The sequence below is a fragment of the Microcaecilia unicolor genome, chromosome 1 (genome assembly GCF_901765095.1).
Source record: "Microcaecilia unicolor chromosome 1, aMicUni1.1, whole genome shotgun sequence".
Classification (NCBI taxonomy): domain Eukaryota; kingdom Metazoa; phylum Chordata; class Amphibia; order Gymnophiona; family Siphonopidae; genus Microcaecilia; species Microcaecilia unicolor.
In genome coordinates, this window is record NC_044031.1 from 684,505,163 (window position 1) to 684,532,666 (window position 27,504).

The following is a 27,504-nucleotide window of genomic DNA, read 5'->3' on the forward strand; positions in this document are numbered from 1 at the left end:
TCACATTGGCTGAAGTCTCAGCATGCGCTCCTCCTCTCCCTCTGATGTCTCAGCGTTTCTCCGGGGTCTTCTGGCAGGGGCACTGATGTTGAGGGGAGAGGAGGAGCGGCTACAGAGACGTCAGCCAATGTGAGATGGTTCTCCACGGAGGTGCGTTTTAAGAGGTTGTTTTTTTGTGTGTTTGTTTTCTTTATGTACGGGCTGCTGTTGCTGAATAGAAGCAGCGGCAGCCGCCGGACAGAGTTTGTATTAGCGGTCGCGGGTGGCGAGGCGGTCGATGTGGGGGGGGGGGGGCTTGGTGAAGTGGCAGGGGAGGGGTTGGGTGATGCGGCGAGGAGGGAAGAGGGTAGGGGCTTTCTGATGCCCCGTTGCATGGGTTGTTGTGGCGATGTGGCGGGGGGGGCACTTAGAGGTGCACCATCGAGGCTGTGTGTGTGCTTGTGTGTGTGTGTGTGTGTGCGTGTGTGCGTGTTTATGTGTGTGTGCTTATGTGTGTGTGTGTGTGCGTGTTTATGTGTGTGTGCTTATGTGTTTATGTGTGTGCGTGTGTGCGTGTTTATGTGTGTGTGCTTATGTGTTTATGTGTGTGCGTGTGTTTATGTGTTTATGTGTGTGCTTATGTGTTTATGTGTGTGCGTGTGTTTATGTGTTTATGTGTGTGCGTGTGTTTATGTGTTTATGTGTGTGCGTGTATGTGTTTGCATGTGTTTGCGTGTTTGCATGTGTGTGCTTGTGTGTTTATGTGTGTGTGCTTGTGTGTTTGTGTGTGTGTGCGTGCGTTTGTGTGTTTATGTGCGTGTTTGTGTGTGTGTGCGTGCGTTTGTGTGTGTGCGTGCGTTTGTGTGTGCGTGCGTTTGTGTGTTTATGTGCGTGTGTTTGTGTGTTTGCATGTGTGTACGTGTGTTTGCATGTGTGTGCGTGTGTTTGTGTGCTTGTGTGTTTGCGTGTGTGTGCGTGTGTGCTTGTGTGTTTATGTGTGTGTGTGTGCGTGCGTGCTTGTGTGTTTATGTGTGTGTGCGTGCGTGCTTGTGTGTTTATGTGTGTTTGTGTGTGTGCGTGCGTGCTTGTGTGTTTATGTGTGTTTATGTGTGTGTGCGTGCGTTTGTGTGTTTGTGTGTGTGCGTTTATGTGTTTGTGTGTGTGTTTGCGTGTTTATGTGTGTTTGCGTGTTTATGTGTGTGTGCGTGCTTGTGTTTATGTGTTTGTGTGTGTGTGTTTGCGTGTTTATGTGTGTGTTTGCGTGTGTATGTGTGTTTGCGTGTTTATGTGTGTGTGCGTGTGTTTGCGTGTTTATGTGTGTGTGCGTGTTTGCGTGTTTATGTGTGTGTGCGTGTTTGCGTGTTTATGTGTGTGTGCGTGTTTGCGTGTTTATGTGTGTGTGCGTGTTTGCGTGTTTATGTGTGTGTGCGTGTGTTTGCGTGTTTATGTGTGTGTGCGTGTTTGCGTGTTTGTGTGTGTGCGTGTTTGCGTGTTTATGTGTGTGTGCGTGTGTTTATGTGTTTGCGTGTGTGTTTGCGTGTGTGTGTTTATGTGTTTGCGTGTGTGTGTGCGTGTTTGCGTGTTTATGTGTGTGTGCGTGTTTGCGTGTTTATGTGTGTGTGCGTGTTTGCGTGTTTATGTGTGTGTGCGTGTGTTTATGTGTTTGCGTGTGTGTTTGCGTGTGTGTGTTTATGTGTTTGCGTGTGTTTATGTGTTTATGTGTGTGTTTGCGTGTGTATGTGTTTGTTTGTGTGTGTATGTGTGTGTATGTTTGTGTGTGTGTGGGGGGGGGGGTTGCGGGTGGCTTTTGTGGTCGTGTGGTTGGGGAGTTTGCCAGCAGTCTGTAGCGATTCCTAGGCAGGGGGAGGAGTACGGAAACACTCCCCCTGCCTGGGTCGTTGTTTGTTGGAGGGGGTTGCCAGTTGGTAGGGGTGCCTTTATGGATCCCTTTACTCTCTATGTTCCGCGGGGCAGAGAGACATGGTGAGTTGGATGGCTTCACCACCATGAACTTACGAACTGTTTAGGGATTTTGCAGATGGCTTCAGCAGGTTGTCTTCAGAATGCTGAGGTAGCGTTTTATTTACAGACTAGTAAAGAAGGCCCGTTTCTGACACAAATGAAACGGGCGCTAGCAAGGTTTTCCTGGGAGTGTGTATGTTTGTGAAAGTGTGTGTGTGAGAGTGACTATGTGAGAGAGAGAGAGTGAATGTGTGAGCGCGTGTGTGTGACAGAGAGAGTGAGTGTGGGTGCGAGTGTGTTTGTGAGAGATAGAGTGTGTGTGTGTGTGTGTGAGAATGAGAGTGTGTGCAAGTGCAAATGTGAGACACAGTGAGTGTGTGTTTTACACAGATACATTGTGTGTGAGTGTGTGAGAGAGTATGTGTGCAATACACAGACTCTCTGTGAGACCGAGAGAGTGTATGAGAGCGAGAGAGTGACGTACAGTGTTTCAAGAGCTTGCAGGCAGTACATAAGAAATTTAAATGAAGTAAATATTATGCCGACATGCTGGCCAAATTCTGTGACTGTGCATGCTGTGATGAAGGAATTCTGGTTTACCTGGCAAAACCATCTGTGTTTAGTTTCTCTCCTCCTTTGACATAACGTGCTGTTCATGGGTCGGATGTTAGAGAGAGAGTGTGTTTGGGTGAGTGAGAAAAGCAGGATGCCTTCAGCGCAGCAGTGTTAAAGTGAAGTTTGGTGTGCCGAGAAAGGCAGGTAGACGGTGTTGAGAGTGAGAAGACAGCGACTGAGGGAGGGGGGAGGAGTAGTGAAGCATCTGTCTTTAGTTTCTCTCCTCCTTTGACATAACGTGCTGTTCATGGGTCAGATGTTAGAGAGAGAGTGTGTTTGGGTGACTGAGAAAAGCAGGATGCCTTCAGCGCAGCAGTGTTAAAGTGAAGTTTGGTGTGCCGAGAAAGGCAGGTAGACGGTGCTGAGAGTGAGAGGACAGCGACTGAGGGAGGGGGGAGGAGTGTCATTGCTCCGCCCCCGATGTCATCAAGTTTGACGCGTGGGTGGGGCAGACACTCAAGGAGCAAAAAAGTGGTCTCTGCCACCTCACTTTTAGAACATTGGGAAAGTGAGGCTTCATTAGAATGTTGGAGGTGCGTTTTATATAGAGAGAGGGGGCGTGGCTGAGGGTGGGTCTATGAGTGAGGGTGACAAGTCCTAGCCTATGAAGACTACAGGATTTTTGTGCTTCTCTGCCTTGGAGTGAGCTTCAGAACGTTCAAGGTGGGATTTATTAATATAGATGATAAAAAAAAAAAAAGCTAATACCATTCCCATGACAGCTAACTCACAGGAACGAGCCAAGCCCCGTCTTATCAAAAGTAATGGTAAATTAAACAAAAACAAAAAAAAGATTAACCACCATCAGGTCAAGTCCAAACATGAGATCCTTTCAAATTTATAACAAGTTAGACTGAATAATCATTTGCTTGTGAAATATTACTGTACTGTCATGTCATATGAATATTTTTGCCCATTTTGTTAAAATGCAAGACTAGTGGGGATCTTGAGAAATTACCCCCATTCTGCTCTCTCACATCACTTTCTTGTGCTCTGTCTCCCTCCTGCATTCCCCCCCCCCCCCCCCCCCCAATTCTGTTCTGCCAGGAATAGCAGTGTTATGATTGGGGTCAGAACCCCTCTCAAACTTACCTCTTTCCTGGGGGTCAGCTTCTTAGCTGGCTTCTGTTTCTTTTCTCTGTCCTTTCTGAGCTGGCTCTGTCTCTCTGTGCTGGCAGCTTCCAGCAGCAGGGCTCTAATTGTTTCATTATACTGCACCTGTGTGGGTAGTCTGAGTTGTTCTAACTCTCTTTGGGTGTACTGGCTTCAAGTGTTTCACGGTTTTGCATTGGTGTGGGTTGGGCCTCTCTGGGTCAGTGTGCTTTTGCCTAGGTCTAGGGAGTGTGACATCATCAGGGAGGGCCTTGATAAGGAAGTGGTCTTGTTTCCTTCAGGGCCTTTGCAACAGTGGTGTTTGCTGTAGGTAGGGTGGTGCAGTGTGCACTTCTGACGTTGTGTCTAGTTTCCCTGCTTGCTTTTGCTAAGGTCCAGGTTAGTGTTAGTGCAGTGTGCACTGGTGACTGTGTGTTTAGCTTTCCTGTTTTTCCCTTATGGTTCCCCTGCTTTTCCTTCTTGGTTTTGGAAGCATTGCTATGTGTAGGGCTTTGGAAGCTCTGTTGCTGATAGAAGTACTTCAGGGTTTGGTGTTGTTAGGAACACTGCAGAGTTTGCTGTTAGAAGTACTTCTGGTGTTTGTGCTATTGGAAGCATTGCTATGTGTAGGGCTTTGGAAGCTCTGTTGCTGATAGAAGTACTTCAGGGTTTGGTGTTGTTAGGAACACTGCAGAGTTTGCTGTTAGAAGTACTTCTGGTGTTTGTGCTATTGGAAGCATTGCTATGTGTAGGGCTTTGGAAGCTCTGTTGCTGATAGAAGTACTTCAGGGTTTGGTGTTGTTAGGAACACTGCAGAGTTTGCTGTTAGAAGTACTTCTGGTGTTTGTGCTATTGGGAGCATTGCAGTCTTTGCTGTTGGTGTTTGGTGATTTAGAAGCACTTTTGGCTTATGTGATAGCTTCACTGCCTTTTCCTTGTGGCTCCCCTGTCTTCCCTTTTAGTGCTAGGAGCTCTTCTGGTTGCTTGCCAGAGCAGTGCTTAGGAAGCACCTTGTTAGTTGTATCTAGCTTGCTAGAGCAGTGCTTAGGTAGCTGGTTAGTTCTGTGTTTAGCTTATTAGTGTAAAGCTCTGCTTGTAGCTTGGTGCTTAGTAGCACCTGTGTTAGCTTTGTGTTTAGTTCCCTGCTCTGTTAGTTTAGGGCTTAGGAAGTCCCTTTCTTGAGCAGGGCTTAGGAGCTCCTGGTTAGTATAGGGCTTAGGAAGTCCTTTTGTCAGTTTTCTGTTAGGAACACTCCTGCTGGTTTAGGGCTTGGGAGCACGTAGATCAGTTTAGGGTTAGGAGCACTTCTGTTTCCAGTCCTGGTCCCTATGTCATCCGGTATCCAGTAAGTCCTGTCGGCTACTCGAACCCAGGAGCTCAACTTCTGGGGGGCTTAGTAGCTAAGTGCAGGTGAAGCTGTGTGGACCAGTCCGGTGTGCTCCAGTCCAGTGTTCCAGTCCTGTGTCCTCCTGTTCAGGGATTCCAGTCCAGTGTTCTAGTCCGGGGTTCCAGTCCTGTGTCCTCCAGTCCGGGGAATTCCAGTCCGTGTGTTCCGGCTCGCTGGGCGGTGCCTGCAGTCCCTGCCGGTGTCGGTGTGCTTGCCCAGCGTTGGTTGGTGGGTTTTGCCTGCTGCTGTCGCTCCTCGTCAGCAGCCCAAGGGCTCATGTTTGCTCCAGAGCCCGGCCCCGCGGGCTCTGAACCTGAGAACCTGACAAGCAGATTCAAGCATTGCACTGCAGATGACTGAACCTTTCTTTTCAACACTTAAGAATTAAAAACCACAAACTAAATTCTTAAGTGCTTTACAATAAGATAATAGATGTTGGTATAAGTGTGTCATACTGTTTAAGGTCACCACTGTGTTCAGGTTTTGAATTAGGTACAGCTGCAGCAATGATGACCCTAAACAGCAACATACTGGCATGAACACATACTAAATGTATAGCATGAAACCACATCAGGATTCTAAAATAAATCAGGACTACAAGATCCTCGGGATGTTTTCAATGAAATATAAACATAAAAGTGAATAAAGAGTTACCAAAATAATATTCATTAAGTTCATCTGCAAGGTCAAACAAGCTGTAGGTTTTGGACTACTGACCTTTATTTCTATATACCCAAGTGAAGTTAATATGGTGCTCACGTTACTTTGAATCTACAATCTACATCACAACTCTATACATTAGAAAAAAAATTATTTAAAAATAAGCATCCGATTGCAATAATATATCATTGCAATATGAGGAGAGAATTGCTGACCTGAACATGTATACCCTGGAGGAAAGGAGAAACAGGGGTGATATGATACAGACATTCAAATATTTGAAAGGTATTAATCTGCAAATGAACCTTTTCCGGAGATGGGAAGGTGGTAGAACTAGAGGACATGAAATGAGATGGAAGGGGGGCAGACTCAAGAAAAATGTCAGGAAGTATTTTTTCACGGAGAGAGAGTGGTGGATGCTTGGAATGCCCTCCCGTGGGAGGTGGTGGAGATGAAAATGGTAACTGAATTCAAACATGCATGGGATAAACATAAAGGAATCCTGTTCAGAAGGAATGGATCCTCAGAAGCTTAGCTGAGATTGGGTGGTGGAGCCAGTGGTGGGAGGCGGGGCTAGTGCTGGGTAGACTTCTACGGTCTGTGCCCTGAAAATGACAGATACAAATCAAGGAAAAGGTATACACAAAAGTAGCACATACGAGTTTATCTTGTTGGGCAGACTGGATGGACCGTGCAGGTCTTTTTCAGCCGTCATCTACTATGTTACTATATATCACATTTCAAGCATGCTGACTTTAGTAAAATGGGGGAATACCTGAGGAAGGAGCTGATTGGATGGGAAGAAATACAAGAAGTGGAAGGACAGTGGTCCAGGCTGAAAGAAGCTATAAATAGGGCCACAAACCTTTATGTAAGGAAAGTAAACAAAAGCAAGATAAAAAGGAAACCGATATGGTTCTCCAAGCAAGTGGCTGAGAAAATAAAGGCTAAAGAGTTGGCGTTCCAGAAATACAACAAAACTCAAGAAAAGGAACACGAGGAGGAATAACAGATGAAACTGAAAGAAGCCAAGAGAGAGATACGTCTGGCGAAAGCGCAAACGGAAGAACAAATGGCTAGAAATGTAAGGAGGAGTGGCAAAATTTTCTTCAGGTATATTAGTGAAAGGAGAATGACTAAAAAGGGAATTGTGAGACTAAAAGATACTGCAAACCGCTATGTGGATAATGATGAAGAAAAAGCAAATTTGCTAAATAGATACTTCTGTTCTGTTTTCACAGAAGAAAATCCTGGAGAAGGACCACGATGGACTGGAAAAAGTACAAATGAGATTGAAGTGGATAGAGCACCGTTCACGGAGGAGAGTGTGTATGAACAACTTGAAAAGCTAAAGGTGGACAAAGCCATGGGACCGGATGGGATCCACCCTAGGATATTGAGGGAGCGCAGAGAGGTTCTGGCGGGTCCTCTTAAAGATTTGTTTAATATATCCTTGCAGATGGGAGAGGTTCCGAGGGATTGAAGAACGGTGGATGTGGTCCCTCTTCACAAAAGTGGTGATAGGGAAGAAGCTGGAAACTACAGACCGGTAAGCCTTACTTCGGTTAATGGAAAAGTAATGGAAGCGATGCTGAAGGAAAGGATAGTGAATTTCCTGGAAGCCAATAAGTTGCAAGATCCGAGACAACATGGTTTTACCAAAGGGAAATCGTGCCAAACGAATCTCATTGAGTTCTTTGATTGGGTGACAGGAGAATTGAATCAGGGACGAGCTATGGACGTAAGCTATTTAGATTTCAGCAAAGCTTTTGACACGGTTCCCCACAGGAGGCTCTTAAATAAACTGGAAGGGCTGAAGATAGGACCCGAAGTGGTGAAAATAAACTGGATGGGCTGAAGATAGGACCCGAAGTGGTGAACTGGATTAGGAACTGGTTGACGGACAGACGCCAGAGGGTGGTGGTGAATGGAATTCGCTCGGAGGGAAAGGTGAGTAGTGGAGTGCCTCAAGGATCGGTGCTGGGGCCGATTCTGTTCAATATATTTGTGAGTGACATTGCCGAAGGGTTAGAAGGTAAAGTTTGCCTATTTGCGGATGATACTAAGATCTGTAACAGAGTGGACATCCCGGAGGGAGTGAAAAACATGAAAAAGGACCTACGGAAGCTAGAAGAATGGTCTAAGGTTTGGCAATGAAAATTCAATGCGAAGAAATGCAAAGTGATGCACTTAGGGAGTAGAAATCACGGGAGACATATGTGTTAGGTGGGGAGAGTCTGATAGGTACTGATGGGGAGAGGGATCTTGGGGTGATAGTATCTGAGAATTTGAAGGCAACGAAACAGTGTGACAAGGCGGTGGCCATAGCTAGAAGGTTGTTAGGTTGTATAGAGAGAGGTGTGACCAGAAGAAGAAAGGGGGTGTTGATGCCCCTGTATAAGTGTTGGTGAGGCCCCACCTGGAGTATTGTGTTCAGTTTTGGAGGCCGTATCTTGTGGATGTAAAAAGAATTGAAGCGGTGCAAAGAAAAGCTACGAGAATGGTATGGGATTTGCGTTACAAGGAGAGGAGACTCTTGCTGACCTGAACATGTATACTCTGGAGGAAAGGAGAAACAGGGGTGATATAATACAGATGTTCAAATGTTTGAAAGGTATTAATCTGCAAACGAACCTTTTCCGGAGATGCGAAAGCGGTAGAACGAGAGGACATGAAATGAGATTGAAGGGGGGCAGACTCAAGAAAATTGTCAGGAAGTATTTTTTCACGGAGAGAGTAGTAGATGCTTGGAATGCCCTCCCACGGGAGGTGGTGGAAACGAAAACAGTAACGGAATTCAAACATGCGTGGGATAAACATAAAGGAATCCTGTTCAGAAGGAATGGATCCTAAGGAGCTTAGCCGAGATTGGGTGGCAGAGCCGGTGGCGGGAGGCAGGGATGGTGCTGGGCCGACTTATACGGTCTGTGCCAGAGCCGGTGGTGGGAGGTGGGACTGGTGGTTGGGAGGCGGGGATAGTGCTGGGCAGACTTATACGGTCTGTGCCCTGAAAAGGACAGGTACAAATCAAGGTAAGGTATACACAAAAAGTAGTACATGTGAGTTTATCTTGTTGGGCAGACTGGATGGACCGTGCAGGTCTTTTTCTGCCGTCATCTACGATGTTACTATGTTACTATCACAAGAGACTTGCCCAAGCCAAAAATTATTTTTCTAATTTATCTTGGAGAAATGGTAACTCAATTTTAGGCCATTACAGGGCCACATTAAGCCATTAAGAACTCATGGGTTTATTTATTTATTTGTTGCATTTGTATCCCACATTTTCCCACCTCTTTGCAGGCTCAATGTGGCTTACAATACATCATGGATGGTGGACATATATTAGAAAATAGACATTTAGTGTTACAAAAGGATCTTGGGTAACATGATAGTGATAAAACATGATAGTAGTATGACAAGCAAATATTATAAGACAGTTCTGAGTATATATTTATATTGGTTGATCTTTGCGGTGTGCCTTGTTAAAGAGATGGGTCTTCAGTATTTTGTGAAAGTTCGTTAGTTCATAAATTGTTTTTATGTTTCGTGGCAATGCATTCCATAACTGTGTGCTCAAGTAGGTAAAGTTTGACGCATGCATTAGTTTGTATTTTAGACCTTTGCAGTTGGGGAAGTGTAGATGCAGGAATGTGCGGGATGATCTTTTGACATTCATGGGTGGTAGGTCTATCAGGTCTGACATGTAGGCTGGTGCCTCTCCATGAATGATTTTGTGAACTAGGGAGCATATTTTGAACGTGATGCGTTAAGTGGGAGCCAGTGTAGTTTCTCTTGTAGGGGTTTAGCACTTTCATATTTTGTTTTACTGAATATGAGTCTAGCTGCAGTATTTTGGGCTGTCTGAAGTTTCTTGATTAATTTACTCTTTACAGCCGGCGTAGCGTGCGTTGCAGTAATCTAGATGACTAAGCACCATTGATTGTACTAGGTTGCGGAAAACAGTCCTTGGGAAGAAAGCTCTTACTCTTTAATTTCCACATTGAGTGGAACATCTTCTTGGTTGTGTTTTTCGCGTGGCTCTCGAGTGTTAGGTGTCGATCGATGGTGACTCCAAAAGTTTTTAGGGTATCTGAGATTGGAAGGTTCAGATTTGGTGTGTTAATGGCGGTGAATTTGTTCTTATTATGTTGAGAGGTGAGTATTAGGCATTAGCCGAAACGCGTTCCCCCATGAATGCATGATATGAAGACTTTGGTTGATGTCGTTAGAAATTTCCTTTAGATCTTGTTTAAAAGGGATGTAGATCATTACGTCGTCTGCGTATATGTATGGGTTGAGGTTTTGGTTTGATAATAGTTTGGCCAAGGGTATCATCATTAAGTTGAATAGAGTCGGTGAGAGGGGGGATCCCTGTAGGACTCTGCATTCAGGTATCCATGTGGCTGAGGTGGTCGAGTTAGATGTCACTTGATATGATCGTGTGGTTAGGAATCCCTTGAACCAATTGAGAACGTTGCCTCCAATTCCGAAGTACTCGAGGATATGTAGTAGTATTCCATGACCAACCATATCAAACGCGCTTGACACAAACTTGTGGATTCCCCCCCCCCCCCCCAACAATCCAGCAGCACATCTTGATTTCCTGGGATAAAAAACAGCACAAAGCTGCCATCAGTCTGAGCTACTGTAGGCTCTTCCTGTCCCACCCCTCAAACAGAAGTGATACCAGAAGGAGTGGGACTGGCAGAGCCATCAGTGGTGCTGGCTGACAGCAGTTCAGTGCTTTTATGCCATTTTTTTTAAACATGGGAAGTAGCTGTACTGGGGAAGTGGACTTGAGCTACCTGCTCCCGTCTCAGAGACAGCTTTGGTAGCTGCTTGCTCTTTATATATTTTTTAAATAGCTTTATTCTCATGACAAGTCAAGGGAATAATGCAGTGCCAAAATAAAGCCAGTTATTCTCATTCTTTTTTTTTTAATTAATGCTGCAGGGAAGGCCCAGGTGTGTGCGTGTGTGGGGAGGGCGGGGGGGAATGGAGTACCAAACACTCCCCCCCACTGGCAAAGGCCCTGCAGGGTCCAAAGTCAGATGCCTCCCTTAAGATATGGCCCCTGGGCTAAACCTTGGGATGAAAGAGGAAAACACCCCTCCAGGTTCAACTTGGGTAAGGGCCATGGCCCAAACCTCAAGAGCTAAAGCTTGCAGACCTGACCACAATGACAGCTGGCTATGGCTGTGTCCTAAGGAGCTAGGCTTAGGACCTGCTCCACCAGCCTAAACCAAATTCTGTCATCTGCTGGAAGTAAAGAAATATTGGAGAATGTCAGGCAGCACCAGCCCTTATACTGATGTCACTGCAACTCTCCATTTGCTGGACAGATGGTTTGGACTGGTTTAGCAGAATCTAAAGGAACCATGATTTCTAATTATTATTTTCTATGAAAATCAGATCTAATGGACTTCTATCAGTAAGACAGACAGGCATGCATGCAAAATGCTAACAGTACAACAAAAGAAATGCAATGGATTGTTATCCAACTGAAAAAGCACCATGAGACTTGCTCCTGCTTTGAGGATTCTGAAGGAGCATTTTTTAACATGCAGTGTTTTATGATTAGTAAACATTACAACTTTTTTTTTTAAGGACTGTTAGCCTTTCCTGGTCATAGATTTTGAGTAGGCTTCTGACGTTCCTGTTTGAATTCTCATTTTGTGAACAAAAATAGAGTCACTACTAGAGCCGGTGGTGGGAAGCGAGACTGGTGGTTGGGAGGCGGGGATAGTGCTGGACAGACTTGTACGGTCTGTGCCAGAGTCGGTGGTTGGGAGGCAGGGCTGGTGGTTGGGAGGTGAGGATAGTGCTGGGCAGACTTATACGGTCTGTGCCCTGAAGAGCACAGATACAAATCAAAGTAGGGTATACACAAAAAGCAGCAAATATGAGTTATCTTGTTGGGCAGACTGGATGGACCATGCAGGTCTTTTTCTGCCGTCATCTACTATGTTACTATATGTTACTATATAGTACTATTGCTGATTCTATATGGTGAAATCTGTTATTACCTATTTCCTTTCCTTGATTCCTGCTATTCCAGTTCAGACTTAAGGCAGATGCCACCCTACCAGCACATGGAGGCAGAGACCTGAAATTATCCAGTGGCATCACCAATATAAGGAATAGTGCAGCCTGGAACTTGCCAGTACATAAAATGACAAAGTTGATACGCAAAATCCTAAGAACAATTGAGGACAACAAAATAAACCCCCAAAATGGATATTTCTGCAAGTATAAATAAGATCTCTGCTTTCTTACTACAGCAAAGACAACAGAAGATGAGAACTTCCATAAACCACAGTCTTCCAGAGTGGGACATTGAGCAGGACTCAAGGAAACGAAATTAGCAGATAAGAACAAAATTTACTTTCCTCATCCTGCTAGAACAGTCCAGGCTGATGGTATATCAACTTTCCAGGCAAAGAAGACAGAGTCCCCTCAAACTGCCTTATCAAAGGCAGTATCTTATCTGGTCTGGCATCAATCCTGTAATCCTTGAGGAATGAATGTGATGACAAACAATTCACCACTGTACAGATGCCCTCCAAGGCTACAGAAGAAGCCTCCACCTAAGAGGTAGCTTGAGACACAAAACAGTGTGTCCACAGACCAATTCTAATTTGGATATACCCTGGATCCAATTGCTTCCTTGATCCAATGTGCTATAGAGGACTTTGCTACTACCTCGACCCTGCATTTTTTGCAGCATTAAATCTTAGATGCCAAATTACAGACCATTCCTTTAGCTTCATTAAGTCCTTCCTTATGTTATTCACACCATCAAGGGTGTCTACCCTATTGCAGACTTTGGTGTCATCTGCAAAGAGGCAAACCTTACCAGACAGCCCTTCAGCAATATCGCTTAAAAAAAAAATGTTAAAAAGAACCGAACCCTGCAGAACACCACTGGTAACATCCTTTTCCTCAGAAGGAGCTCCATTTACCACTACCTTCTGTCACCTTCGACTCAACCAGTTCCTAATCCAGTCAGTCACTTTAGCGGGCGCTCAGTTTATTAGTCATCTATGTGGAACCACGTCAAAGGCTTTATATGTTATAATGTTGTAATTATATATTAAGAATAATATTAAAGTAACAGAATTGCAGGACATATGGAGTAAGGAAGAAGTACTGTGGGTTAATCTGGAAAGAGGAAATTGAAAAAGTATTTACATTGGTGAGAGAGATACAGGCAGTGGTGTGCTGGTAAATGTTTAACAACGGACTATCTCTCCTTAAAAAAAAAAAAAAAAGCACTCAGATACGTACGTAATTGTACTATACATTCTATTGGTACAAATGATATGCGGAAGCAGCAACCAATTTAGAAATATTTTTAAAAATATTCTCTACTGTAAATTCCAAATAGCCAATTTTCACCACATTCTTGTATCTGTACATAAGTACATAAGTAATGCCATACTGGGAAAAGACCAAGGGTCCATCGAGCCCAGCATCTTGTCCACGACAGCGGCCAATCCAGGCCAAGAGCAACCTATGCTCCCCTGTTTACTAAGACGTGCTAACTGCTTCCGTGCAGCAATGCCAACGAAGAGCTAGCGTGGCTTAACAAACAAGGGGGTATGTTTGCTATTCATCTCAATCTGCTATTCTTTTCACAATAAATGTATTAACATTAAACCCAACATATGATTTACTGTCAGACTACTTCTTACCCTATACACTAATATACCACTACTGGGAAACTGGAACAAGATGGACTGTTACAGATTCCTACAGACACTACATGCCAGCAGAATCCTTCACCTCAGTCACACATGCAGAACACGGACAGACCCTCAACTGATACAAAACAGCATGCTACAAAAATAAAATGCAGACAAAAACTAAAGACCCCCCCCCCCCCAAGAAAGCCAGATTCTATACATAGTGAAAATACTGGTAAAAGTAACAGAAATACATTTTCATCCATACTCCAATAATACAAAATTAGAAAAGATATATATTTCCAAAAAAGCAAACACTGATGAGAGCATTTTCCCATTTCCTTTCCCCCCATCCATGAGCAACATGTCCCCCCCATCTCCTTTCCATCCCCTTCTATGTGCTGCATTTCTCCATTTTTCTTTCCCTCCATGTATGACATATCTCCCTCTCCTTGCCCTTCTCTCCCTCTCATCCACACGCAGCTTGTCCCCTTCTCTCCCTCTCGTCCACACGCAGCTTGTTCCCTTCGCTCCCTCTCGTCCACACGCAGCTTGACCCCTTCGCTCCCTCTCATCCACACGCAACTTGACCCCTTCGCTCCTTCTCATCCAAGTGCAGCTTGTCCTTCTCTCCCTCATGCAGCATATTTATCAAAACCCAAACTCAAACCCCCTCCCACTTCCCGAGCCTACCTTAACACAGCCCTGGTGGTTCAGTGGTCAGCTGGGGCAGGAGCGATTCTTTAACACTCCTGCCCATGCAGTCTCCTCTCTCCATACTGAAAATGGCTGCTGTGAGTTCCTGCGGTAATCTCGTGAGACTGCTACTGAAACAGCAATCAGTCACTTTCTGTACGGAGAATGGAGATTGCATGGGCAGTAGCGTACAAAGGAGGATCACTCCTGCCCTATCTGGCACAACAACCAGCTCACAAAAGTAAAGAAATATTAACAAACGGCTCTCGCAAACCAATGCGAGCCGGCTCCAGAACACCACTGTAGAAAGGACTCCCACACAATTATAAGAAATGGACAGAGATTTAATCGAAGACATTCACAAGATGGTTAGGAAAGGGGAAATACTACAGATAGGTGACTTTAACATGCTGGACATTGATTGGAGCATCCCTGCTGCAGGGCCGACTAGAAGTAAGGGGATCTTGGATTCTCTACAGGAAGAATTGTTTCAGCAGTTGGTAATGGAACCCACACCAAATGAAGCTATTCTGGGCCTGGTGCTTACAAACGGGGAGTGTGTTTCTGATGTTATGGTGGGTGATCCATTTGGCATCTAGCGATCACCGGATGATGTGCTTCAACATTAAGACACATCAGGAGAGGGCTTGAATATTCAAGATTGAAGGTTCTAGACTAACATTGCCAAATGGGGGAATATCTCAAGGAAGAGTTAGTTGGATGGGAACAGCTGAAGTAAGTAGAACGGAAGGGCAAAAATGAAAGGAGCTCTTTTAAAGGTGACAAACCTTCATGTTAGAAAAGTATGTAAAAGTAAGAGGAAAAAGAAGGTTGCTTTGGTTCTCAAATGTAGTAGCTGAAAAGGTAAGAGAAAAAAAAAAAGGTTAGCCTTCATAAGTTATAAGATGCAGAAAGATGGGCAAAAATACCTAGAAAAGCTAAGAGAAGCTGGAAAAGCTGTCAGGAAAGCAAAGATACAAATGGAATATATCCAGTACGGTAAAACTGGGGGATAAGACATTTTTTTAGATATGTAAAGTGATAGGAGGAAGTGCCAAAATGGCATAGTGAGGCTCAAAAATCAAGGGGAGGAATATGTAGAAGTTGATAAGGATAAAGCTGAACTACGTAAATATTTCTGTTCTGTATTCAAGGATGAAATGTTGGGGGCAGGGCAGCAGAAATCAATTACTAATGTAAATGGATGTTTGGTAGACCAGGACTGATTTTCATAAGACTCTGTTCAGGAGGAGCTAGCTAAATTTAAAGTACACAATGTGATGGGACCTGATGGGATACATCCGAAGAACACAGGGAAGTTTTGGCGGCTCCATCGTCTGACCTCTTCAATGCTTCATTGGAGTGGTCCCATTAGACTGGAAAAGGCAGATATGATCCCTCTGCACAAGAGTGAACGTAAGGAGGAGGTTGGGAATTACAGACCTGTTGGTTAGACATCCGTGGTAAGTAAACTAATGGAAATGCTTCTAAAGCGGAGGATTGTGAAGTTTCTGGAACGGAATGGACTGCAGGACCCGAAGCAACATGGTTTCACTAGAGGCAGGTCTTGCCAGACAAATCTGATTGATTTCTTCGACTGGGTGACCATACAGTTGGACGTGGAAATGGTGCTAGATATGGTATACTTGGATTTTAGCAAAGCTTTTGACACGGTTCGCAAAGGCAACTGATAAATAACTGAGTGCCCTAGGTATGGGTCCTAAAGTGACTGGGTTAAAAACTGGTTAAGTGGAAGGAGACAGAGGGTAGTGGTATATGGAGTTAGCTCTGAGGAAAAGGATGATATCAATGGTGTACCGCAGAGATCGGTCCTTGGGCCAGTTCTTTTTAACATGTTTGTGAGAAATATTTTAGAAGGACTGTCTGGTAAGGTTCTCTTCTTGCAGATGATACGAAATTCTGTTATAGGGTGGATACCCCAGAGGGTCTGGATAGCATGTGGAGGGATCTGGCAAGCTTGAAAAATGGCCAGTTGACAACTCACATTTAATGCTAAAAATGCAGGGGATTTTTGCACATGTTGCAAAATTCCAAGAGAACAGTATAGTATAGGGCCCTGATGGCGAACCTATGACACGCGTGTCAGTACTGACACGCGTAGCCATTTTCAGTGACACGCGGCCGCATGTGGCCGCATACAGAGAAGCAGCGGAGTTCCTTGCTGACACCCGGGGCGGATCGCCGATGCGCCCCCCCTCCCCCCCGGTGCAGCGCGACCTCCCCCCCCCCGGCGAAATCACCCGGTGCATGTTTACCCGCTGGGGGTGTGCCGTGTGCGCTCCTATTGGCTCCCTCCCTGCTGCTCCCTCTGCCCCGGCTCCTCACTTCCGGCCGGCGGAGCAGAGAGCAGCGGAATGCCGTGGGGGACGCATCTCTGAGGGCCCTGTGATCACCATTACCAGCAACCATCATCCAATCTACTGTTCTGGGGTGTCGTGGATTTGTAATTGACCACCATTACTGAGATAGGTGAGGGGGAGGCTGGGAGAGGCGAGGGCATGTGCTATGGGTGCCGTTTCCCGCCATTAGAAATAGCGGCAGCCATCTTAATTTACATAAGGTGGTCAGTTAGGCTAGTTAGGGCTAACAGGCTATCTATAATTCTATCTTCTGTCTCTGCCCCCCTGATGGAGAACTCAAAAAATAAAAAACCAAGGTTAAGTAAAGGAAGTGGTAGTAGCAGTAGCTGACCCTTTCAAGAGACATGGACCGAGATGTATGGCATTATAGAAAAAAATGGCAAATCATTTTGCGTTCTATGTACTGAAACGGTAGTAAGCAGAACGTGGAATATAAATAGACATTTTGAAACTAATCATTCCCAGCTCTTGAAAAAAAGTGAGGATGAACGGAAGGAATACATTTCCAGGCAGCTACACTTTTATAAGAGCCAATCTAAGTCCATCCTTAAATTTGTAAAAGGTTCTACAAATTTAACACCTGCAAGTTTGAGCATTGCTCACTCCATAGCTCAGCATGGAAAAGCACTCAGTGAGGGAGAATTTATTAAAGAAACTCTCCTAAGATGTGCACCAGTTCTATTTCACGATATGCAGAATAAAGATGCAATTATTAAGAGAATATCTGAGTTACCAGGAAATTTGGAGTGCCTGGATCCAATTACCAGACACTTTTAGCACCCTGAAAAATATAGCAATGGCTTTACTCACAATTTTTCCCTCTACGTACTTTTGTGAAACCTTATTCTCAGCGTTAAATAATATCAAAACCAACAAAAGAAACAGATTGACAGATGAAGTTAGTAGCGCTTGCTTGGGCTTGAAGTGTACAAAATACCAACCTTCAATTGAAGATTTAGCCAATGAAATTCAGCAACAAAAAAGTCACTAATAGGCAGATTAGTTAAAGAATTCCCCCTCCCCCTCACTTATCTTAGTTCATGGCACCCCACACAAGTTAAATAATATCAAGACCAACAAAAGAAACCGACTGACAGATGAACAAAGAAGTCACTAAGTAGGTAAGTTAAATAATTAGTTTTTGGTTTATTAAATACAGTTTTATATTACAATTATACATTTTTGTTATTTAAACTATAAATATCGCGAAATTATGGTTTTTTTTTCTCGAAGTGACACACCACCCGAGTTATGCTCGGTTTTTTTGGCGAATTTTGACACACCAAGCTCAAAAGGTTGCCCATCACTGGTATAGGGCATGAAGTACTTCTATGTACGAAAGAAGAGCGAGACTTGGAGGTGATTATGTCGGACTATTTCAAGGTGACCAAATAGGTAGAAAAGGCGACAGTCAAAGCACATATGGAGAGGAATGACCAGAAGGGAAAAAAGAGGCAATAGTGCCCTTGCATAAGTCTCTGGTGAGGCCCTATTTAGAATACTGTGTGCAATTTTGGAGACCACACCAATGAAAAGAAATAAACAGGATGGAGTCCGTGCAGGTGGTCAGTGATCGCTGTTGTAAAGCTTATGGGTAACAAAAACACACAAAAAAAGCAACACTGGGCCTCCAAGAAAGAGATAATTGCCGTCCTTTATTAAGACCAAGACCCGACAAGGGCTGTGTCGGGTCTTGGTCTTAATAAAGGAGGGCAATTATCTCTTTCTTGGAGGTCCAGTTTTGCTTTTTTTATGTTTTTGTTATTTATTTGTATGCTGTTATATCCTCTCTTTCGTGACTGTAAAGCATATGGGGACAGACTTAAGGTTCTCAATATGTATATGTCACTGACAGTATACACTGGAAGAAAGGCAAGAGAGAGGAGATATAAGAGACATTTAAATACCTCAGTAGTGTTAATGTACAGGAGACAAGTCTCTTTCAAATGAAGGAAAACTCTAGAATGAGAGGGCATAGGATGAAGTTAAGAGGTTATAGGCTCAGGAGTAACATAAGGAAATACTTTTTCACAGAAAGGGTGGTGGATGCATGGATGCGCCTCCTGGTGGAGGTGGTGGAAATGACTGTGTCTGAATTTAAGAAAAGCATGAGACAGGCACATGGGATCTCTTAGGGAAAGGAAGAGATAGTTATTGCTGTGAATGGGCAGACTGGATGGGCCATTTGACTCTTTTCTGCTGTCATGTTTCTATGTTTCTATCTAAATACATCACATCTAGCACTCTCCCTTGATCCAATTCTGTTCACCCAGTCAAATAAATTAATCAGATTTGGCTGACAAGACCTGCCTCTAGTGAAACCATGTTGCCTCAGGTCCTGTAATCCATTGGATTCCAAAAACTTTACTATTCTCTGTTTTAAAAGCATTTCCATTAATTGACTTATCACAGAAGTCAGACTGGCCTGTAGTTCTCAACCTCTTCTTTATTTCCTCTTTTGTAGAGAAGGACAACATCTGCTCTTCTCCAGTCCTCGGGTTTGGTGGGATCATAAGCCTCCAGCACTTCTTCATGGTAGGTCTATATTCCACATCACTGCCAAGAAAAGCTTCCTGCACCTGCATTTTCACTGTTCTGCACCATGTTACATAAACTGCCTGATAGTGTGGGTGATCCCTGCATTTACCACAAAAGCTCTGCAGTTACCACAAATTCATTTTTGCGTTAAATGTGAAGTGCAAAATTTACTGCACTGTAGTAAAAAGGACCCCCCTAATCTGTCTCCAAGATAACCATAAATCTGTAGTAAGGCTACTACTACTACTTATTTCTATAGCGCTACTAGATGTATGCAGCACTGTACACCGGACATGAAGAGACAGTCCATGCTCAACATAGCTTACAATCTAATTAGGACAAACAGGACAAATAAGGGATATGGAAATTACTAAGGTGAGAATGATAAAACATGGATACTGAACAAGGGTTAGGAGATAAAAGCAGCATCAAAAAGGTGGGCTTTTAGCCTAGATTTGAAGACAGCCAAAGATAGAGCTTGACATACCGGCTCAGAAAACCTATTCTAGGAATATGGTACAGAAAGATAAAAGGAACGGCGTCTGGAGTTAGCAGTAGAGGAGAAGGGTGCAGGTAAGAGAGATGTACCCAGAGTTCCCGGAGAGGAGTGTAGGGAAAGATAAGAGTGGAGAGGTACTGCGAAGCTGCAGAGTGAATGCACTTGTAAGTCAATAACAGGAGTTTGAACTGTATGCCGAAATAGATAGACAGCTAATGAAGTGACTTGAGGAGGGCTAATAAGAGAATAGCGACACTGGCGGAATATAAGTCGTGCAGCAGAATTTTGAACAGATTAAAGGGGTGAGATTGTTTAGTGGGAGACCTGTGAAGTTGCAATAGCCTAAACAAGAGGTGATAAGAGTGTGGATAAGGGTTCTGGGTAGTGTGATCAGAAAGGAAAGGACAAATTTTGGTGATATTATAGAGACAGAAACGACAGGTTTCATACTGTTAATTTTCATTACAAAATGAAAACTATATTTTGACATCCTAGAATGTATGTGGGAATTTAAGTATGATTTAAAAAAAAAATCCAACAGCATGCACAAAGAGACCAGGATCAGGTACATTAGTATATCGTTGGCAGCATTAAGCCTTCAAAAATATTAACTGGTTGCTATAATTGGACCAAACATTGCACACTGCTTATCCAGGGCCAATCTTAGCAATTGCAGGGCTCTGTGCAGACCACTTCACTGAGGTTCTCTTCCCCTGTCTGCCACCCACATAGCCCCTTCCCTTACTTAGTCCTGCCCCTGTTAACAAGGTTTTTTAAATTTATTAAAAAATAAAATCTACTCACTCCACACCGTAACATGCATCCACTATATTTCAGTAGAGAGCAGCAGGCAGCTTCAATGATTTTCATTTCACAAAAGCCGTCGAGCCCAGAGCCTCCTAGCTGCTGAGTCCCGCCCTTGTGGAAGCAGGAAGTGACCTCAAATTGGGGTGGGATGCAGCAGCAAGGAGGCTCTTGGTTTAGCAGCTGGTGGGATATAAAAATCGCTGCTGCTGTCTGCTACACTCTACTGAAACAGAGATGCACATTAAGGAATGGAGCAGGGAGGTGTTTTGAAACAAGGAGACAGACATGCCAGGGATACAGGGCCCCTAGGAGCGCGAGGCCCTGTGCAACCGCCCTGTTGCCCCTGCCTAATACCAGCCCTGTGCTTATCAGGTTTAAAATAAGAGATAACATCTTACCACCACTTTAAACCACCTTAACAGAAATTAAATTAAACATAAATAAGACAGGACTATGGACATAGGAGCCAACTTTTCAAAATGATTGGGGGTGCTGAAATTTTTTTTTTTTTTTTTTTACAGGTGGTGCATTCCCTCTCCCCCCCCCTCCCCCCTCATCCCCCCTCGGTGCTGAATGAACGCAACCAAATATTCTTTTTCCCCCCTCTACTTGCCACCACCAAAAATAGTCTTCGACTACATTCACCTTTTGTTTTGTTTTAAATATATTTTATTGCAACATTCAAATAAAACAATTAACAACGGAAAAATACCAAATCGAAAATGAATGGTGTGAAAAATTAGTCTACTGTCTAAGTAGTTGCATGGTACAAGTGTAAAAACTTGTGCCACAGCATTTCTTATCATCAGCTGTGGGAGACAGTGAGACTGCCAGCTGTGATGATAGGTCCTAAGTTCACAAACGAGATCAACCAAAGCCTCCAAATAATGCACACCTGGGCAGATGCATTCCAGCTAAAACTTGATGCAGAAAAAACACAATGTCTTGTACTTACCTCACAATATAACACAAAAAAATTCTCCACCATAAGCACACCATACTGTTCTCTTCCTGTCTCACAAAACTTGAAAATTCTTGGAGTCACCATTGATCGAAACCTCACTCTTGATGCCCACGTGAAAAATACTACGAAAAAGATGTTCTACTCCATGTGGAAACTCAAAAGAGTAAAACCTTTATTCCCGAGATACATCTTCCGTACCTTGGAACAATCAATGGTAATAAGTCATCTGGACTACTGCAACGCACTATATGCTGGCTGCAAAGAACAGACTATTAAAAAACTCTAGACGGCCCAGAATACGGCGACCATACTCATATATGGATAAACTAAATACGAAAGTGCAAAACCCTTGAGAGAAACTTCACTGGCTCCCACTTAAGGAACGCATTGCATTCAAGATCTGCACGATTGTATACAAAATCATTCACGCAGACGCCCCAACCTACATGCCAAATCTCGTGGACCTACCTCCTAGAAACACCACAAGATCAACTCGCAAATTTCTCAACCTACACTTCCCCAGCTGTAAAAGGACTAAAATACAAGATGATACACGCCACCACCTTCTCCTACATGAGCACGCAGTTATGGAATGCATTACCCACAGACCTAAAAACAATCGACGAAACAACTACCATTCGCAAATTTCTCTAGACATATCTCTTCAACAAGGCCTACAATGAGAACCTACAGCCCCACTAACCCACTTCACCAACCCATTCAATTATGAAAGCCCACCTTCTATAAATACCCTAATAAATCCCTTCCTTCTTCTTCCTTCCCTTAATTATTCTCTACACAATACTAACTATACCTGATACACTGGAATAACTATGTTATTAATACTATGTAAGCCACTTTGAGCTGCAAATAGGTGGGATAAGGTGGGATACAAATGCAATAAATAAATAAATAGCTCTGCCCTACCCACCCCCCCATAGTTTGGCATCAGCCCTCCCTTCCCAATCCCCCACCCAGAAACACATCAGCATGAAACATAAAACTTTTTTGTTTTTTACCTGGGCACTGCTGCAGAGCCTACCCCCCCCCCATCCAGATGCCCAACATGAAATTATAAAACTTTTTTTTTAATCTGGGCTGTGCAGAGCCCATCAGCATTATACAGATAAAACCTAACCCAGTGCTGAGCCCGCCCCCACTCAAGCACCGCCCCCCCTCAGAGTAATCCAGATATTACAGAAATTCAGAAAATGTTTTTGTAGTTTTTTTTTTTTTTTTACCTGGGCAGCGCTCCCCTGCAGATCTGTGTGCCAGTACAGCCTCTGCTCCTGCCCCCGTGCACCGGCGGTACAGCACTTCTTTGCTTTGGGCCTTCGGCACTCCCGAGCTCTCCCCGATTCCCGCCTACGCGGACAGGAAACTGCTGGGCCCGGAAGTTGAAAAATGAAGCTGTGTGCAGGGTGGGCCATGGTGAGCATGCAGGGACTGGTCTGGAGGAGCGGCTGCGCGGGACTGGACAGGAGGACCAACGAGACTCACTGGCCCACCACTGCCTAAGTTCAGGGCAGACTTCAGCGACGGCGGCTCCTCTGTGCTCTGCCTCTGTTGCAGGTTTGCAATGCAGCATGCATCATCCCCCGCCTATGCAAGACCGGAAACAGAGCAGAGCCAGAGAGGGAAAGCTTCCGATGGCATCGGCGAGTCAGTCCGGACTCCAGGAGGTAGGAGGCGATGTAGGCGGACAGGCGGACAGCACAGTGAGTGGTGCACTGCAGCAGGGCAGGGAGTCGCGTCGGGACGGTGCAGGGAGCGCCGCGGGAGCAGGCGGGACTTTATGCCCACGACGACATCACGTGGCACTGCAAATTATTGGGGGTGCTTGAGCACCCACAGCACCCTCGGAGTCGGCGCCTATGACTATGGACAAGACTGAGAACAGAGACAAGAAACAGACTGGGGCTGATTTTGAACAAAGCAGTTTAACTTGCAATTTTTGCTTTATCATCAATGCAAAAGACATTTTTCAATCAAGTTAGGGTTTGATGTGTTTTATAATGGACCATTCAGAACTGCCATTTTAATTTTTTTTGTTTAAAGTAAGTCCATATGAATTGTTTATCAAAATAGCTTATATTATAGTATTATGATTCTTCAAAACAAAAAAGCCAGAAAAATCTGGAACTTTGATACACCTAAGGAATTCAAAGCTAGCATTTTTAACATGGTTGAATGGAAAGCAGACATCACATTTCAGTCAATGAATACAAGGGACCCGATTCACTATAGCTTTCCCACCCACCCCCACTCCCAATATTCTGCATCTATGAAATAAAAAAGGCTTACTTATCACATCCTAAATGCTGAGTATTGCTTCATAAATAATTACTGGTACTTTTGCGACTTAAATCTAACAAGTGTGACCGCTCGAGGAAGTAGGGAAAAGATGATAACAGATTTATACAACTTTGGACCCCTTCTTAGATTCATTATAAACATGTTTGAGAAGTGCTTTACTTAATATTTGATGATTTAAACTATGCTGCAAAGACAGTGTTATTTAATCTATATGTTTATTATATCTCTCATATCAGCAACAATCTGAGGAAGTGCTGTAGAGCAATGACGTTCAAGGAGGGAAGTGGGGATACTCTGTGGATGTGGAAATCTGAATGCAAATTTTATTCATGCGTGCATTATGCTTATTCTTTGGATTTGTCCATTTATAGTTATATTTTATGGAAAAATATCTTTTATTAAAGTTTTTATAGCCTGCAAAGTTCATTTATTTCTGGCTACTATGTGTTGAAAAGTTTGAGTCCTTCACTACACTGACTCCAGTCAAACTGAAAAAGACAATAACTTGGCAAACTGCTGTACTTTTTAACTAGGGTAGCAAAGTATTGATGCTCATCACAAAGGCAACATATAGGTAAGTCAATATTGCTTTTATGAAAATAGTAGGCTAGTGAATAGATTTGCTCAATGTTCCCCTATCACAGCAGAATACAGAGAAAACCAAGAAACGCTTCTCTGATCTAGGTGTCTACATTTCCATTGAACTCTGCTTGAACTAACAACATACCATCTGAAAAAAAAATCTAAGAAAAGCTTTATATAAACTTGCAATAGGCCCTGGTATAAACTCCTAATTAGCTTCATCTTCAGAACTGAGATAGATACACACACAAAAAAAATTATATATATATATATATATATATATATATATATATATATATACACACATACATATACATACATACACACACATATATACCATAACAAATGAAGCAGATTGTATCTTCTCAATGGGTCTCCTACTCTTGTATATATTCATACTTGTCAATCTTATTTTGATTGTTGATATAAAGAAAAAAAAAAGAGAGTTACATTTGTCCAACACATTACCGTACTTCAGAATAAATATTAACCAGCAAAACAAAAAGGTTAACAATATCTTGATATGGTCTATCTTCATCTCTACTTCTTCCCTCAGGTAACTAGACTGGTGTCTAGACTCAGGATTTGAGCACCAAGGAGCAAGCCCTGACACCAGGGGAGCTTCCTCCCTCCTTGGACTAGAAAGGAACACAGTCTCTTCTAAGGCCACTGGCAGCCCCCTGTGTCAATGACATTCCCCAGGTTGAGATCTTGGGGAACCAGGTTCAATTCCCTCTGCAGCTCCATGTGAGCCTGAGCAAGTCACTTAACCCTCCATTGCCCCAGGTACAATATACTATTTAAATTATGAGCCCATTAGGGAAAGTGCAAGTACCTGTACAATTGTATGCCATTCGTGCTCAAAAGGAAGTATATCAAACTTTTGTGATCCAAGTGACCATTGTTGAGGCAAGATGCTAGGCTTGATGGACCTTGGTCCAACTCAGCCTGTGTTTTCTTATGTTCTTATATTTCCTGCAGTGACTGTAAATTGTTGAGATACATTGAGCATCTTTCATAATATGTAACAAAATTATACTGCATGACTAATCCCATTTCCAGGCAGACAAAAAAAGGCACAAAAAAAACGGATGGAATAACAATGTGGCTGATGACGACCTAACAAGTCAAATATAATAAAACAACGTTAAACAAAAAAAAAACAAACCCTAATACATTTAACTTTCCCATTAATTCTCTTTTAACAACTCAGAACTAACACTGGAACATTTTACTGTCGTTATACAACAGCCTATTTAAAAACTATGGGGCCCTTTTATTAAACTGCACTAAAAGAGACTCTAGGCCACTTTTAGCATAGCTGTAAAATGGACATATTTCTATGTTTTCTATTAATGGCCAGGCACTAATTTCCCACATGGCCATTAGTGAGGGAGCCCTTACCGACATCTATTTAATAGGCGAAAAGGGATCACACGCTAACCATGCACTAATCAACTGCTCTTCACCCCCCAAACATGCCTCCGGCGCTACACAATATAATGTATTGTTTAGCACTATGAAAGTATGTGCAGATGCTCAAGCATGCCCTGCTGTGGTGCATTTTGGCACATGGGAAGCGCGTGTTAGTGCTTACTGCCGCTTAGTAAAAGCTCCCCTACATATATACACACACACACATATATTCAACATACATATATACACATATATATATATACATACACATATATTCAACTGTTACAGCCTTACTGTAACATATACATCCTTCTCAAATAAAACACAAGAATACAGCAAATTCCCAGCCTATTCTATCACTAAGGGTGTAACATGGGCTAGTGTTAAGCCAGGTTATTTTACCACAAGTTGGGTTATTTCAGCACAAGGTCCCATTTTATGCAACCACTGTGCCTCAACAATGACATTCAAGCAGATTTCTGAACATAAACAGAAACTTATAAAATTCTCTACCATCCACTCACTAGAAATTTCACTTGGCAAATTCAGCTGCAGCCAATTTGTTGACTTCTTCCAAGCAAAATGCTCTTTACAGTGTTTCTACAATTAAACAAAATATATTGCAATAGTGCAGATATATCAATGTATCTATTAATTTTACTTTTATTCATTCTAACTCAATGGAAATTGGAAACAATTATTTAAAAAGGGGGTACAATTTGTCTGTCCATCTACCTACTTGCAAATAGACTAGAATTACACTTCGTGTGAGAAAAACCAGCAAAAGATACAAGTTTGAAAATGGCCCAAATGGGCCTGAGGGTTCTAGGGAGATACGCCCCCCCCCTTCCCCCCCACCAAAAGAAAAAAAATGGCCCAATGCATGGCTATGGAAGAAGGAGTTCCAGCTTCTGTAGCATAGAAACTTAGACAGTATGGGAGGAGGGGGGAAGAAATAAAGGAGTGAACAGAGATCCATGGCAAGAGCCTACAAATGTATATTTCTCCAGCACTCAATATAATTCATCACTGGGTGCCTCCAAAATAGCACACTACCAGTCCAATGCAACAATGAAATAACTGTTTTCGCCAACACTTCATTATCACATCCCTTCTCGTAATACAACAAACCCTGGTTTAAGACACATATTCTGATCAGCCACATCTCCCAGTCTCAACCAGGGCTACCTCTAGGATTCCACAAAATTCAGCCATCTGCCTTCTCCAACCATCTGCTCAGCTCACAGGATGCTTTCAAGTAACTTGTCACCTTTCCTATTATAAATTTAATTCATTTCAGCAATTTTTCCCCGTCTGCTTTTTTGTCAAGCACATATTTGAGGAAAGGAAGGGAGGAAGACTAAGCTGCCAGATTAGGCACTGCTCACTAGCAAAATCTTCCCTCTCCTCCCTTCCAAATGAATATTTTATATTACCCACCAAAACTAAAATTTGCTTTTGAATGCTTTTTTTGTTTGTTTGTTTTTTTGCAGGGGGGGGGGGGGGACACTGAGAAACTCAAGTGAATCTTCTGTCTTTTCATAAAAAAGTAAAAAGCTTTCCTTTTTTGTGTTAAGGGACACTGTTATGCTTTATGGTTTGTGCTTCCTTAGTATCGGTCCTTTTCTCATCTATCAGGAAGATAAAGATTTAGGGGCCCTTTTACTAAGCTGCGGTATAGTACTCTAATGCATGCTTACCACAGGTTTAAAAAAATACTACACGCCCATAGTAGTTTTTGGATCGGCATGCATTTCCCACGCGCTAAAAAGTACTTTTTATTTTTTTAGTACTAGAGGCATGTTTGGGGGCGGAGAGTTGGCTTGTTTTGCACCAATCAGTTAGAGCAGCAACATTGGCATATGCCAAATAATTAGAATGTGATTAGCGCGGAAGCCCTTACAGTCTAGAAAATAGGTGTT

The 27,504-nt window shown here is 43.3% G+C and overlaps 1 protein-coding gene across 4 annotated transcripts in view; it reads right to left on the minus strand.

Moving 5' to 3' along the window:
• The window catches only part of CSNK1G1 (casein kinase 1 gamma 1), a 424,976-nt gene that overhangs the window by 331,411 nt on the left and 66,061 nt on the right, over positions 1 to 27,504 (minus strand). The window contains exon 1 of one of the 4 annotated variants that reach the window (XM_030188064.1): positions 22,510 to 22,614. The exons of the other annotated variants lie outside the window; for them this stretch is intronic. The gene's annotated coding sequence lies outside the window, so the exon portion shown is untranslated. Of the gene's footprint in view, positions 1 to 22,509; positions 22,615 to 27,504 lie in introns of those variants that run through there. 4 annotated transcript variants of the gene reach the window in all.